The 14,657-nt window shown below is 40.3% G+C and overlaps 1 long non-coding RNA gene across 1 annotated transcript in view; it reads right to left on the reverse strand.

The window, feature by feature from the left end:
- Nucleotides 1–11,291: 11,291 nt before the first annotated feature.
- Nucleotides 11,292–14,657, reverse strand: part of LOC114646235 (uncharacterized) — a 54,270-nt gene continuing 50,904 nt past the window's right edge. The window contains exon 3 of the long non-coding RNA XR_007934095.1: nucleotides 11,292–11,416. This is a non-coding gene — a long non-coding RNA (uncharacterized LOC114646235). The remainder of the gene's footprint in view (nucleotides 11,417–14,657) is intronic.

The following is a 14,657-nucleotide window of genomic DNA, read 5'->3' on the forward strand; positions in this document are numbered from 1 at the left end:
TTCCATCTGACATTCAGTTGTCTAATAGCCAGAAAGGACTTTTAAGCTCTTGGCTTGGAACTACTTTTTGGGGAAGGTCACAGGCATCACTTCCAGGTTCAGGAATGACCTAATGAATTGCAGGGTCCGGCAGCTCCTAAATGGCCCTACACTACAGGACCCTAGTTCTCTTTTAAAGAGTCAAGTGGACTGCATGTCACAAGTCCTCTGTCGTAGAGAACCTCCATTTAATGTAATAACCTTTCTGGCTGCCACCTACTTTTTATTTACAGCATACACTTAGTGGAGTGTTTTTCAGTCCATTTTCTGCCCTGAATTAAGTGTCAGCACCTGCAGTCTCAGCCCTGACCTCAGCTCCTGCAACACTAAATGAGAAACAGCAGCTGATAATCCTTTCCACATCAGCACAGCATTCTCTGAATGTGCATCTGCTTGGTCTACACTGTACACTGAAGTTCAACCTCCTGGACCACTCTGTGCTCCACTAGCTAAAGTGCATTAATGTGCACTCCTCCACAGCTCTTCATGACATTCCCAGAAATGCATTGGCCTGGATTTCTGTAAAACTCTTCGCTAGCTGCATGTCTGAGCTAAATGGACCAGGATGAAGTCCTCTGCAGCACATTCAATGTAATGCATCAACCTACAATGCCTGAACCTCAGCAGTCACCAAACCTTTCCATCGTAGAGCCTCATGCACAGCATCCTCACAAACACACCAGAATGCAGCTCTTTGAATTTCATGCAGTTAACTTGGTGAAATGAAATGGTGTGCCGGCTTCTAGGCTGCACTTACTTAAGAATGGTCCTGTATCCAACAGTGAGCATATGCTCCCTGGGAAAGTGTTCTCATTTAATTACTCAAACTTATACATATCCCTTGCCAGCAGCTATGGTGGAGATATGAAGACGAGAAATATGGTACACAAGAAACTTACCTTGCAGTAAAATTCAGCTTTCACTCCTAATATCATACACACAGGTGAAGTGAAGCCATTGGAATAATACAAGTGTCTTTTAGTCCTTTAGTGGCGTCTTTGACAATTGTATGTCCACTTTCAGTGGAGTATGGAGGCATTTCTCTTGGCATAGAGTCAACCTCACATCTGTGAAAATGGGGCTTCTGGTTCTTTGAAACTTGATTGAACAATATTGTGTATTGATTAATACCAATTTATCACATTATGTGAGTTATCTGCAGGTACTACTGACTAATTTTTTTTAACCCTTTGTACCTTCGTCTGTCACATTGGAACAGTGCATCTGTTCCAGTCCCTAAACTTCATTTACAATTCTATGATTGCCACAGCAAATTATAAAAAATTTCTGCTTTCTTCAGTTAGAAAATATATGTATGTATTATGCTAAACATACATATTTGAAGCAGAAACTATTCTCACAAATCACTCACTAAAATACTCACACTTACTGTATAGTCTTCCACACCCTTGCATTACATTCAGTGAAATGTGTCAGACTCCTTATACTTGAACTCTGCCAGGGTGCAGAACTTAGTGAAATGAATGTCTGCAATCTTCTGCGGGGCACTTACTTCAGTATACTGAACCCATGAACTTCATTCACAGATACTGACAATTTTTGGATTGCACTCACTAAAACTTGAGCCCATCTGGTGCATTGGCGCACCTGCCAGTAGCCTTGTTTACTGCATTCATTGAACTGCCCTTCTGTATTCTGCATTTATGTCTTCTAGACCAGGGGTTCTCAACCTTTTTGTTCATGGGACCAAGTATTATCTATTTTTGTTCAATGACTAAACAGTAATCTTAATGTAAACTAGACAACACTTTCATCCTGAATGGCACACATTAACAAATAACAGTAAATACATTGTGAAGAAATCACGAAAACCACGACAAAGGTTTGGGGTAGCCACCCTGTATACTTGAAAATAGAAGAAAAGATTGAAGTCAAATATGTCTTTTCAGACTGAGCTCAAAACAGTCTAAGAAAATGGTGTCTATATAAGTTCTTGAGAGGAAGTGAAGGCAGGAATGCTAGGACCGGGAAGTGAGGTCAGGAGCATCAGGTGGGATTTCCTTCTGATGGTCTGCATTGGTGGAAAGAGAGAAAGTGTTTTCTGACCACCAGCCCCTGGTCCAGTGGAAGATCACATTATAAAAGCCATTAAAGTGTCTTCCTACTCACACAAGTATGACATAGCCACAAAAACAGCCCAGACCTATTGCGTCAGGTGGCCCTAACTGAGAGGTTGTGAACACAAGAAAGAGTTGGCATGAAGAGAGCCTCGTGATGAACAAGTGAAAACCAATAAGGCTGGAGGTACAAAAACCTCCTTGTGTCTGTGGGTTTGACTCCTTACAAACCACCATCCACTGGAGAGGGGCATGGTCAGTAACCAGGGTGAACTCACAGCCTAGGAGATAATACCTCAGTTAGGTAATCGCCAAAGCCTCTCGTTTACACCACGGCTCAAAAACATAATGGGGTGTTCAACACCATTGATGCTCTGGCTCAACACGGCACTGATACCTGTGCCCGAAGTGTCCGTCTGGAAAATTAAAGGCAGAGAGAAATTAGGTGTTATAAATACTGGTGTTGATGTTAGGGCCTGTTTTAGGTTTTGAAATGCAGTGTCTGCTTTTAAATCAAATACCACAGTGTTTGGGGCCCGCTTCTTTGTAAGAGTAGTCAAGGACACTGCTTTTTTGGAAAAACAAGGTACAAACTGATGGTAGTAACTCTCTAGGCCAAGAAAGATTTGGACTTGCCTCTTGGTTTTCAGATGGGGCCACTTTAAAATGGCATCAGCTTTAGAGCACTGTGGTCTGATTGTACCTCTGCCCACCTGGTACCTAAATATTTGGCCTCTGTTAAACCAAAGGAACATTTCCTTGTATTAAACTGAAGACCCGCCATACCAAGTGTATAAAATACTGCTTTAACAACTAGTAGGTGTTCTGTCCATGAACTGGTATAGATGACAACGTCATCCAAATAGGCAGCTCTATGGGAATTGTGGGAACGAAGCACTCACCAGACGTTCAAACTTTGCAGGAGCCCCGTGAAATTTAAATGGAAGAACCCTATACTGCCAGTGTCCACTAGGAGTGATAAACACTGTCTTTACCTGCTGTGCAGAGTCCATTACAGGAACCTGCTAGTACCCCTTTGTTACGTCAAGGACAGTCAAATATTCCACTTTACCGAAGGAGGTCATCTACTTGTGGTATCGAGTAAGCATCAAATTGGGAAATACCGATGGAAGTCATTGCAAAACCTCCAACTGTCAGCCGTCAGTTTGTCAAAATTTGTCAAAATCAGAGAGTACAGAGAGGAATAGGTGGTGGCAGCAGACTCATCTAGAATGTCAGTGCACATATCTATAGGACAAGGCACGACAAAGTAATCTGCAATTGTATGCACCTTCTAGTATGAGATGATGGCCCAAGTACCTGCCAGCTTATTGAATGAAAATGATATGTGAAGCCCCAGGATTTTTGCTTTTTCATTTTAAAATAAGTCTAATGATTTTCTTCTTTAAGGCGCATGCCTTGTCCAAATGTCTTTATAGTTTGGAAGGCTTTATGCTTTCATTTTGTAGTACCACACTGCAGATACCTCTTCACAGTTAAAGGAAATCTATACTTTAAATAATCTGGGTTTCATGTTTTATAACATTTCTACTTGGTTCCGTTTTTTTTGGAATGAATCTTATGAGGCTGATACGTCATTGGAAGAGTTTGGAGTAGGTGGTACTACAGGGCATTTGAGTAACTTGTAAAAGTTTGTTGGATTTCTTAATAAAGCGTGTGGCACAATAACAGGTTGCCATTGCCTCGTAACTGGACTTATGTCAATTGTTTGAATTCCTCAAATGGTGCAAAATGTCCCCTTGACTGCATATAAAACTGAAATCTACCATCAGTATCCCCATAAAATATTAAAGCAATGGCTGTACCGTAAGCTGACAACTCATCTAGGGCATCCACAACCCTCATTTAGGTTGTGACCCACGAATTGAGAAGTAACACCAGGCTGTGCTCAGTTGAACTCAAATCTGCCTGCAGTCTTCTGTGCAGCACATACTGAACCCCACCATCATGTAGTCGTTTGTGCTACACTTACTAAAATACACACACCTCTGCATTACACTCAATGAAATGCACAAGACTGCTGACCTTTAAAGTCTGTCGTAGTACTGCGATAAACGAGATAAATCTGTCTGCAGTCTTCTGAACAGCACTTAACTGAAGCCCACCAACCTGCGGTCCTCTGAATTAATGTACTGTACTCAATCAGATGCTCCACCTCTTCAGCTCTTACTGAAGAGCACCAGCCTTCAGTCTTCTGGGTGGTACTCACTTAAATGCACCAGCCTCTGGTCTGCCATACACAACACTAAATGAAATGAATCCATCTGCAAAGTCATGCACTGCTCTCACTCAAATGCACCAAGCATTGTATTTCTCTCAACTCCAGGCACTGCTCTCTGTGAAATGACCTTGTCTATTGTCCTCTAAACCCTAAACTTTATCCTCAAATGCTCCAACCTGCAGTTCTTTACAGTACACCAGCACATCTGCAGTGCACTCAGCCTCCATTCTCCAAGACTACGCCTACTGAAATAGAGCAACCTGCAATCCTCTCTACCACAATCAGTGAAGCACACCAGCCGGCTATCCGCTCGATCGCTTGTACTGTGCTGTGAAATGCATCAACTTGCTCTGTTCTCAGGCTGTGAGCTGCAATCACGACTGTGCATTGAGTCACTCAGTGATATTTCTACTAAACCTTTATAGTTTTTGGAATTTGCAAATTGAATGCACAAAGACAATTTCTGAGACAGTAGTCAGGGGATATAATAGTAGAGCTGGATAAAAGACAGAGTAAATATAGTCTGTACAATTGGGCCCACTTCTCCCTGACGGCTGTGATCTAGATCCCCCCTTCTGCTACTGTTTTGCTGAGCTCTGTTTAGGAATCCGGAAGTGAGTCAGACATTCCTTTCAGCTCAGCTGAAGGTTTTTTTATTCCAGGGAGATCAGCTTTTTTTATGCAGGGCCTGCAATGATGAAGCTGGAATTCACATCTTCTATCTGGACCGTCACATTTGAGTAGGGTTTGGCTACAAACACCATGCAAGACTTTCTTAGTGCGACTGTGAGACTGAGATGAGTCTCCAAGGCCCATTACTCTCTTGGCACTGTCACAACATACCAGTAATTCTTCTACAGAGACAGTTAGGTGGCACATTCCAAAATGACAGTGACTCAGTGGCACAGCAATTGAGAATTCAGGGGCTGGATGTGGGCATTAGACAATGACGGGCTACTTGGACTGAAGAGCCACAAGTCTCTTCTATGATTGTCTACATAATGACTGTAGGATGCAACTAACCATTAGAAATTCATTCTTACTGGAATTGGCTTTTCCATGTTAACTGTTGATTACAAACACGGTTAGGTAAGCATAAAACAAAAGTATGAATTAGCGTAAGCCTCCCTAATCCGGGGTGTTCATAAGAAATATAATGATTTACTTGATGATAAGTCCTGTGGTGGGCTGGCGCCCTGCCTGGGGTTTGTTCCTGCCTTGCGCCCTGTGCTGGCTGGGTTTGGCTTCAGGCAGACCCCCGTGACCCTGTGTTAGGATATAGCGGGTTGGACAATGACTGACTGACTTGATAATAAACGAGAATAGTTGTTTCACGTATTTGAAATATTAAAATATGTGCTTGAATTTAAATGTTTAAAGTTTAAATTTTCTCGATTGTAGAAAAAATTTGTCATTCTTTACCCTCTCATGGAAGTCCCTCATATAGAACATAGAGGGCTGGATCCTTAGTAAAGGAAGCAAATCAAAAATGACATCATATTTGAAACTGCTGACCTTGAAAAAGTCTAAAACAATAATCCACATGCTTATGTTTGAAATTTCTCATTTTTAACCTTCTGAGAGAGGGCTAGGCCCACTGGTAAAGAATCAAATATTTAAAATATTATTATATTCATGATCAGCAACCTTGAAATAGCATAAAATGACACTCCACTAACCTATATTACAAATCTCCATTTTTTGAAGTTTTGTGAAAAGGTGTTTTTGACCCCTCATATCCCATTAGATGGTGAACCCCTGGGGTCAGTTGATATGCCATGCACAACTTCAAGTCTTTCTGATTATTTATACTGAAGATAACTTTTGGTTTACTCTTAATCATATGGATATAATTTCCAGCACAAATATAGTCCAATAATAATATTTCTTTACATTTATACAGCACTTTTATAACTGCTCAAAGCAGTTTTCATAGTGAGTGGGAAACTATTTCAACTACAACCAAAGTGCAGCATCCACCACCTGGATAATGCGATGGCAGCCATTTTTGCTCCAGTACACTCACTACACATTTGCTGTTAGGTGGTGAAGTGGTCAAAGAGAGAGCCAATTAGAGATAGGGGGATAAGCAGGGTGTCAGAATGACAAGGCCATGGTGAACAATTTAGTCGGAATATCGGGATACACCCTGCTCTTTACGTAGAATGCCCAGGAATTTTTTATGACCACCAAGAGTCACGACCTTGGTTTTATGCCTCATCTGAAGGACAACGCTATTTTTACAGCAACGTGTTCCCATCACTGCACTGGGGCATTGCAATCCACATTCAGACTACAGAGTGAGCGCCCCCTGCTGGTCTACCCAATACCACTTCCAACAGGAACCCCAACTTTTCCTAGATGGTGTCCCAGCTAAGTACTTTCCAGGCCCGAACATGCTTACCTTCAGGTTGATGACCACTTTTGAAATGAAATGACCTAAAAATCTGAATTCTTTGGGTTTAGAGAGCCACAAAAATGGGGGGACCCCCAAAAAGTCTCACAGTTTGCATAACTCGACATTAAGATGAACTGATTGGTGTGTCTTATGAGGAGTTTTCTTGTTTTCTTGTGAGTCAGGAGAAAAAAAAATGAAGTGATTTCAGAGCATTCATAGGTAATTCTTATAAACAAAAAAATGAAAAGGAATTTTAAAAAGGCTTTTGGGTTTGCTTTCATTTCAATCAATCAGTTGCTCTTTATTTTATATAGCACTATTAATGGTGTTGCATAATAAGGGGTACTCCTGAGTCATCACCAAACCCCCCAAAAATACAGAATGAGAGGGCATTTTATTAATTGATTGCAATGAATTAAAGATTACAATCATAGAGAGTGCAAAACACAACAAACAATAGTAAAATAATGACAACCTGTACTCCCAATGCAACAGACAACTAGCTAATTAGATCCCATTTGCACCTATGTGTCCATCATACTATATCTGTTTTAATAAAATATTTGAAAAGATGAAAGTAAAGATCTGAGAAATATTGACCTAATCTGGGCCATCAAACATGTTGATGATGCTCTCAGAAACTGTAAACAAAATTAGAATAAGTGCACTAAGAAGCCACCGAATTAAACAACATGTCTCACTAACAGCAAAAATTGGCTTCTAATTTAGAAACTGGTTGGAACAAAACTGTTGGGCCTCCAGGAACTGAGTGTGAGGTGTATGGATTAGTTGGTCATCACTTGGCACTCTTTACAACCCATTATTGTTAAATGGAAGAATGAAAGAATAACCCAGCCACAGGGGATGCACAAACCAGTGTGTTTCTTCGTGCCGGTCATAAGCCCAGATAAATGGGGAGGGTTATGTCAGGGAGGGCATCCAGTGTAAAATTTTGCCAAATCAATATGCAGACAACAATACAAATTTCCATACCGGATTGGTTGAGCCCTGGGTTAACAACGACTGCCACCAGTACTGTTAGCCAACAGGGTGCTGGCGGAAATTGGGAATTGGGAATTGTTGGCCGAAGAAGAAGAAGGAGAAGAAGGGGGGGGAGACGTGTCTGGAAGTAGGAGGAGAGGAGGAATGGATGTGGTGAGAGAGGACATGCAGGTGATGGATGTAACAGAACAAGATGCAGAGGACAGAAAGATATGGAAGAAAATGATCTGCTGTGGCCACCCCTAACAGGAGCAGCTGAAAGAGAAGAAGAAGATTGTTAAATGAAAGAATGAAGTGTTCTGAATCTTAAAATACACATCACTTAAAATGAAGGAAAAAGGCGTAGATTATGGTTATAGCAGTAATTGGTTACTAATTGAGAAGTGGCTGAAATGAAAACCTAGAGCCACTGAGGCCCTCCACTATCTGAGTTTGACACCCCTGCCCTAGGGTCCACCGACTGTTGTGTTTGAGTTGGATACAGAGAGGAGTCCAGGTGGACAAGACTTCAATGTGACAGTGACAGTGATGCAAAAATGAAGCAGTGCTCAGTACACACAGGACCACTTTTATCTTTTACTAAAACCACATTCCTAACCAGAAGTCACAACTAATTAAAATCAAAACCAGAATTGTTTTCTTACTTTTTGATCACTAGTTTTTTGGGGTGTTTACATGTCAAGGTCTTAAAGTTTGGAGGCATCTCACTGGGCGCAGCCTTAAAGTTATGCATCCTTAAGTGAAGAAAGTACACAACCAGCAAATAACGCACTTTCCAACCACATGCTGGTGGCATCCACATAGGTGGAGTTTAAGTGGTTGCCAGGGTGGCCCACCCCCCCCATCAGCAGATGCACTTTGTTACTAAAATAAGCCCCAAATAAAGGGTATTTTTTTTCTTCATTTCTTTTAAGGACACAGTTAATGTAAATATGTTAATTATCAACACACACGCTCTGGATAAGTGGATTTAGAGGGTGTATGGATGGATGAATGAATGCTATAATCCCTCCTGCCCAAAGTAACTCTCTCTTACATGTTGCTTATCCTTAAAACAGATTCAGAAATAGTCTATACACTTTCAATTACAGGTTATTTTATTGTTTCATATTTAGCTTGAGAGAGATCATTTCAGTTTGTACATCTTGTCTGCAGTGTTTTTCAATAGCCATTCCTGTCGGCAAAACCGATCCTCAGTAGTCAGCCTGGTGCTTACGCCTGCCTGTACAAACAGCAGCATGGTGGTCTGAGCAAATCTCCATCACATGTCACACATACCACAGTGACAAAATATTTAAAAACAAAAATGTGATCTCTGTCTCTTTCCATCCATCCATTATCCAACCCGCTATATCCTAACTACAGGGTCACGGGGGTCTGCTGGAGCCAATCCCAGCCAACACAGGGCACAAGGCAGGAAACAAACCCCGGGCAAGGCGCCAGCCTACCGCAGCTCTGTTTCTTTGATGGGGCAAAAAAATAGCAGAAAAATGCTCCCACTTTTAAATCTGTTAACTAGGTTGCACCCAAATATTATGCTTTGTGTATATTTTTTAACTTATTAAAATACGAAAGTGCTAATTTTGTTACAATTAAAACATGTAGGCAAACATTTTAAAAAGCAGCGTTTTCTGTCCTTTAAATACTGTTAAAAGTATTTGTGTACTTTTTCATGATTTCAAAGTTTGAAATGTGTTCATGTAAGTTGACTTATTTCATACAGTAAATTTATATTATGAACAATTTGCCATATTTGACATGGGATGTGATGTAAATATGTAGCAGTACAGTTCAGATTTAAAAATGTAATTATTTGTTATGGTTCATTTGCATTCCCCAAGCATAAATGTTCAACCATGCCATCAGCAGCTAAGACCACGAAAAAGAAATTGATAAAATGGTGACACAATGATGTGAATGTGATAATGATAAAATAATCTGCTATACAGTATAATAAAGCTCTAAGGTTTGTGTGTCTTATCCCTCAGAGCAATTATTGTTATGTTCTTCGATTTTTCTTGGCATTCTTGACCTTTTGCAATGTTTAATAGGATTGTGTTTTCTGGATTTTGTATTGAGACCTTGTTTCCTTAGGATTGCTTTTCTACCATCTTTTGCTCTTTAGAACATTATAACAATCTATATGATAACAGGCCATTTAGCTCAATAAAGCTCGCCAGTCCTATTAACTTAATTCTTCTACAAAAACATCAAGTCTAGTATTGAAAGTCCCTGAAGTCCTACAGTCTACCACACTACTTGGTAGCTTACTCCATGAGTCTTTGGTTCTCTGTGTGAAAATAGCTTCCTAATATTTGAGCATTTTGCTTATATTTTGCTATTTTTTACAATAAATCTTTTATTTATAAGTATCCCTTGTTGGCCTTGTTCAAAAAAGGTTTTCGGTTATATATTGTCTAGTGGGTATCTGGTATATTTTGGAACATTTCTGATTATATTGCCAGCTTCCCACTTTTGGAGTCTGCTAGGCCAGAAACCTGCAGTTAGCAGTTTTGAGGATAGCTGGATTTGATGTGAGTCTCCCTGGGCAAGCTGGTTGAGTTAAGACCCAGCCTTTATGGTCCTTTTAGGAGGTCTCATATCTATTTTGCTGTGTTTGGGACTCCATATCATAACAGTAGTCAAAAATTGTATGTCTGAGAGATAGCAAAGAAAGAATCACATTTGTGTTTTGGAAAGTTATCCACAAACTCAGATAGAAAATGACTGCCAGTGTCAAACTTTTAACCTGTCATAAATTGATGACAGGTCACGATCTCTGAGACCACACCATCAACAACCAGTAAGCCATATCTTGATGATAGGCTCACAAAATAGTGCCACCCATAACTGAAAAAGTGACATCAGAATAATACTAAATATTTTCAGCAATGCAAAATACATTTTTAATGTATAAAAAAAAAAATAAATATTTGAAACCCTTATAGTCCATATCCTAATAAGGGATGATTAAAGAGCAGAAATTTTTGAAAGAGAAGGCTATGAAAAACTAAGGACAAAAACAAAATTATAACACAAGGCTATTAACATCATAGTAATAGTACCATAGGGCAGCCCGCAGAATATTTTTGCCAATCTATAAAAATCTGGGAATTCTCAGGTTATAGTTTTAGCCATTGTAAACACTTTTCAGAAAACAATGTTCTGTCCTATATGTTAGGTTTACACATAACCAAACAAAGAAACTTGAATCTTCTATCCGACTTAAAAGGTTCTAAAACCAATTTATTGAGTCCTAAACCCAAAAACTAGTTGCACAAAACTCCAAGGGGACCGGGTCTAATATTGTAAATCTGGATGCTAGGGATTTCTACGGGAGCAGGTAGACCTAACTACAATTATGTCAGCTCTTAAAATAAAGGTCCAGGCATTGCGGGTTCAGGTAGGAGAGTATGCCACTATCACAACAAGACCAAAAACATCATAAAGATTTGGGGCACAGCAGTGATCCCGTGTAATTATAAAAAAGATTTTAATAAAACAAAATAAACGTATGCCTTTTAAGATGGGGGTTGATGGTAGACTGCCTCAAGATGGCAGAGGAGCCAGATTTAAGGGCTGAAAAGTGTAAGGTGGGTTCAGGAGACCGGAAACCAGAAGTGACGTCATCAGAGGTAGGACAATGGATTATCTTGTCTGCAAAGAAAAGAAGAGAAGCGGTATTAAGTGATGGCAGCAGCCCCTTTTTCAGAGTGTAATTACAACAAGTTGATCCTGAAGTTGTCTCCCAATCACACATCAGTGACAATGTATATAAAGTTTTTTCACTGCAGGAGTTCCACGTTTAAGTTTATTGTCAGGTGTACATAATACATTAAGATTCTTACTTACACGTCTACCACAGACTAGTGGGATTTGTAAAGTAGCAACAAAAAATAAATAGAATACATACAGCTGCCAAAGGTGTTTCACCTAAGCACTGGGTAAAGGGTCAGAGTACTTGTGTCAAGGTTTTATTTCAACCTTTTTTTAATTAATTTTCAAAAATACCTAAAATACTGTTTTTGCTTTGTCATTCTGGAGAATTGAGTGTTGCTAAATGTGGGAAAAAATCAATTTAAATGATTTTAGCACAAGGCTACAACATAGCAAATTGTGAAGAAAGGGAAGGAGTCTGAATACTTTTTGATTGCACTGTATATACAACAATATGCATAAAATCCAATATATAATATAATTATATAGGCTTACTGGGATAGGCTCCTTCTTACCTGTAATTCTGCCCTGGATAAGCGGGTTAAGAAGATGGATGTTCAATATATGCAAGATCATGTGCTGTATTTGTTATTTGACTGGCTGTTTAATAGCCTTTTGACCTGTGGTTAAAACCTGTTGCTGCATCTACTGGCCCTGTACTGGGTGCATATGTGCTGAAATGAAGGTAGCTGAGTGCTGGTAATAATCTGTGCCACCTTCACCACACTCTGCAGCGCTTTATGATCTTGTAGGTGTTATACCAGCATGCCATGCAGATAATGTAGTTGAGAGTACATCTTGATTGGTCAGTCGACGTTTTGTTTATGATATGCCTATCTTAATGGAGTCAATCCAAAAGTGTTCTACATCTAAACTAGAAGACACTTTTTACAAAGATATATATTTTTATAACTATTGGCAATGTGGTCTTGCAGTTCAGACGATGGAATGGTTTAGTCGCCACCTATGACTCACCGTGTGCAAATAATTTAAACTGCTTCTATTACAATACAATAAAAATCTGCAAACAATTGACCTTGTGATTACTTACTGATGCTGATGCTTTCATCCAAAGTGACTTTTTGTGATTTGTAAGTCACTCTGGATAAAATCATCATCTAAGGAAATGTTAAAACCTGAAAGTTGTGGAAGTCTAAACCTATCTAGGATCTAGTAATGTCACGTTCAGCTAATTTGTTATTAGGACTGGCTCCAGCAGACCCCCGTGACCCTGCGTTAGGATATAGCGGGTTGGATAATGGATGGATGGATGCCTGCCAGATTCTGCAGATGTCAGTTGCTCATCAGTTCATGCAGCCACGTTTATTGTGAGGTGATGCATGCAGTCTAATGACTAAAATGTCCCGACCTGAACACTGTCTGGGTATGGTTTACACAACCACACCCCCCCACACAACGTTCACTGGGACTTCTTTTGAATCCTCCTGTTTTCTGTTACTGTATATTACAAAGGTCTGTGTGTTTGTTTAATGTATTGGCTGGGTAAGAGTGTGGGTGAGTGCATGAGTATGCCCTGTGTTGTAATGGGATTTCCTAATTATTTTTCAATATGAAGAGCATGTACCATACAAGGAAGTGATGATCAAAAGAAATACTTCAAGTGTTAAAATAAACAGAAGATTACACAAACACTAGCTGCCCTACTGGGCATCACTGTAAAGGCTGACATCTGTCTGTTAGATGGAGTTGTTACCTGCTAATCCGACAATGAAAAACCACAGGGCTTCAAGCATAAATCAGCCTCAAACTCACCTTCCTGTCTCTCTCTTATCTGTGGCTGGACTACCTCAATACCAAACGAGTCTGTTCAACTCATCCTCCAAGTTCAAGGGGTCATTGGCAAGGGGTGGCTTTGAAGCTTAGATTTAGTTACTTTTGGAGCAATCCCTGGACTCACTTCCACAGTCAGCAATGTCTCTGTCCAGATGACCAACTGTCCAGAACTTAGTCTGAAGGAATTCTTGAGCCCCACTAAACAATTGATAGTCAGGCACCAAGAAGTTCCCGCCATCAATAACATACAATAGGGCCTCATGGGCATCTTGTGGGAGCTCTCTGCAACTACCTCATAGTTTGGGGTTACTTACCTGAGCTTCTGCCCATCTTCTTGACCTTTCTTTTACTGTGGTGGTCACTGAGTAATTTCAATGACGTGCCAATTGGCCAATAGGACCTATTTATGTACACTTGCACTTAAAGGGGCTTTCCAGTTACCAGTGACTTCCTCATATGGAATACAGACCTCCTGGGCCCATCTACTATTGTGTGCCTGCTCTGTGCCAGTTCTGCCCCTTACTAGTTGAACAAGGTGATCCTACATGTGCTGTTTTTTTTCATCTGTTTTGCTAGCTAATTTTAACTTAATACACAACATTTATAATTTTTAATCAATACTTAAACTCTTTAAGAACTTACATAGTACATTCATACATTCTCAAAAGCACTTAATCCAACAATAATTCAAAGTGATTTAAGGGTCGTTCAGTTATAATTTTTTTCAAATTTGCATACAATTGGATTAAGAAACAATTTAAGTGACCTGCTCATAGTTTGCACATACAATGCAAATGGAAGATGGGCCACTTAAAAGAATGAGGTGCTGTCATGTGTGTTTTAAGCACAACGACTCTAGGAGGTTTTAATGCATCATTGTCTCAAAAGTGGATCAAGAATAAGTCACCGTCCAAAACGTCCAGCTAGCGGTCCAGTGGTTAAGAAAAGACTGTTGAAAAAAGTGACCAAAGAAGCCTGGCATGAAGTTTGACAGGAGTGCTGAATTCCATCCATCCATCCATCCTCTTCTGCTTATCCGAGGTCAGGTCGTGGGGGCAGCAGCTTGAGCAGAGATGCCCAGACTTCCCTGTCCCCGGCCACTTCTTCTAGCTCTTCCGGGAGAATCCCAAGGCATTCCCAGGCCAGCCGAGAGACATAGTCCCTCCAGCGTGTCCTGGGTCTTCCCCGGGGCCTCCTCCCGCTTAGACGTGCCCGGAACACCTCACCAGGGAGGCGTCCAGGAGGCATCCTGATCAGATGCCCGAGCCACTTCATCTGACTCCTCTAGTCAATTAATTCATGAATACAACAGTGATACTAAAAATGGCCAGTCCAAATACACAACATTTTAACACAGCTTGGTAAGTCTGTCAGTGAAAAATACAAG

Source organism: Erpetoichthys calabaricus, chromosome 2 (genome assembly GCF_900747795.2).
Source record: "Erpetoichthys calabaricus chromosome 2, fErpCal1.3, whole genome shotgun sequence".
Taxonomy (NCBI): Eukaryota; Metazoa; Chordata; class Cladistia; order Polypteriformes; family Polypteridae; genus Erpetoichthys; species Erpetoichthys calabaricus.